Genomic DNA, 2,504 nt, shown 5'->3' with positions numbered 1-2,504 from the left:
ATACTTTAAAAGACTTGTAGGTTAAGTCAACCACACAGGTAGTGAAGAGGCATAAAAGCATTCAAGCAAAAATCAAGCAATTTTGAAATTGGATAATGCATGGACATTGATTAATGTGTAGGTAGACTTAGTGAACAAAATGGTATATGAAACTCACACAATAATCAATGACACATATTGAAGTTGTTGCAACACCTAAGTGACATAGAGGTGAAACACATGGATGCTATGAAACTTAGGAAAAAGCGGATAGAAGTGGAAATCAATCACATAGCAAGCATGGCCCACAAAGCTTTACAAAGCTCAAAAATATGTCACTAGGTAAGCTTTCGATCCAATCTCACAATTCCACAATCTCAATGCATGAAATAAGTGACGTGAATAAGGATAAACCATAAACAAGCATCACCTAAAAAAAATCAATGATAATATACAATTGCCTAACAATAGATGATGAATGCATGGTGGCCAAAACATGCAATTCAAAAGAGTTAAGATGCATGAAGGCAATGCAACAAGTACTTGGTATTCAAAAGTGTTAAACATGAAAAATTCCAAACCAAGTAACCAAATACAACCTCAACAAAGAAATCCAACAAGTTCAATTAACAACAATGATGTTAAACTAACATCCTATTAGTAATAAGCAGCAGTAAACAGTAGACAAGATTAGTAATCCAACACTTATAATGGAAGACAAAAATTTAAACGAACTAACTAACTAAAAGAAATGGTGTTACATGATATTTGGTAGTGTTGGATGATGATTGAAGGGTGGAAAGAGAAGAGAAGAAGGAAAGAAATAGAAAGAGGAGAAAGAAAGAAGGTGAGTGAAACAGGGCAATCTACGCGTGCGCGTCATGTGCGCGTAAGCGTGGATTGATGAAAATGGAAGCGACGCGTACGCGTGAAATGTGCGTACGCGTGCATGGCGAAGTAGAGAGTCGACGCAGACGCGCAAGGTACGCGTTCGCGTGCCCTGGGGCACAAAGTTGGCACACTTCAGGCACAACTCTCGGGTGAATGTATGGAGAGGTGAAAAAACTGAATTCACGCGTACGCGTATGATGCACGAAATTGTGATGTCCAGGCTCAAACAATCCCTGGCAACGTGAGCAACTTGGTACGCGCAATCGTGATTACACTTTGATTATGTAAAATTCATGGCTCTTTCTTTCCCTGGCAATGGCCCCAAGAACATGGTGCCAATACCATGGTTCACAACTTCGATACAACTAACCAGCAAGTGCACTGGGTCGTCCAAGTAATACCTTACGTGAGTAAGGGTCGAATCCCACGGAGATTGTTGGTATGAAGCAAGCTATGGTCACCTTGCAAATCTCAGTCAGGCAGATATAAAATAGTAATGAGGTTTTCGAAATTAATTAATAGAATAGGGATAGAGGTACTTATGTAATTCATTAGTAGGAATTTCAGATAAGCGAATGTAGATGCTTTTCGTTCCTCTGAACCTCTGCTTTCCTGCTATCTTCATCCAATGCATTAATCTTTGAGGAACAGCAGAGCTCCACACCTTAATCTATGGAGTGCAGAAACTCTACCGTTGAAAATACATAAGTGAATGGTCCAGGCATGGCCGAGATGGCCAGCCCCCAAAACGTGATCTAAGATAGCACACAACTGATCAAAGATTGTCAAAAAGACTAGTAAAAGGTCCTATTTATAATAAACTAGCTACTAGGGTTTACATGAGTAAGTAATTGATGCATAGATCCACTTCCGGGGCCCACTTGGTGTGTGCTTGGACTGAGCTTGAGTGTTGCACGTGTAAAGGTCCTTCTTGGAGTTGAACGCCAGCTTTTGTGCCAGTTTGGGCGTTCAACTCTGGTTTTGGCTCCTTTTCTGGCGCTGGACGCCAGATTTGGGTGGAAAACTGGCATTGAACGCCAGTTTACGTCATCTATTCTTGGCCAAAGTATGGACTATTATACATTGCTGGAAAGCCCTGGATGTCTACTTTCCAACGCAATTGGAAGCGAGCCATTTAGAGTTCTGTAGCTCCAGAAAATCCACTTTGAGTGAAGGGAGGTCAGAATCCAACAGCATCAGCAGTCCTTTTTCAACCTCTGAATCTGATTTCTGCTCAAGTCCCTCAATTTCAGTCAGAAAATACCTGAAATCACAGAAAAACACACAATCTCATAGAAAAGTCCAGAAATGTGAATTTAACATAAAAACTAATGAAAACATCCCTAAAAGTAACTAGATCCTACTAAAAACATACTAAAAACAATGTCAAAAAGCGTATAAATTATCCGCTCATCAGCGTACATGGCGCGTCCGCGTGGATGGTCGAAAATACTTGAGGCACGCGTACGCGCCAGGTGCGCGCACGCGCGGGTTGGTGCTCTGTTTTTCAAAATTTTTCCAAGTTCTTGCACCAAACCAAGCATTCCAAACCTCCAAACAGCTACCCAAACACCATAAAACCTTATTTAACCTACTAGACTTCCAAATAAACTTAACTAAGTAATCAAAACATG

This window comes from Arachis ipaensis, chromosome B01, assembly GCF_000816755.2.
Source record: "Arachis ipaensis cultivar K30076 chromosome B01, Araip1.1, whole genome shotgun sequence".
NCBI lineage: Eukaryota > Viridiplantae > Streptophyta > Magnoliopsida > Fabales > Fabaceae > Arachis > Arachis ipaensis.
The sequence above is the reverse complement of the archived record's forward strand: the minus strand, read 5'-3'. Positions refer to the sequence as shown.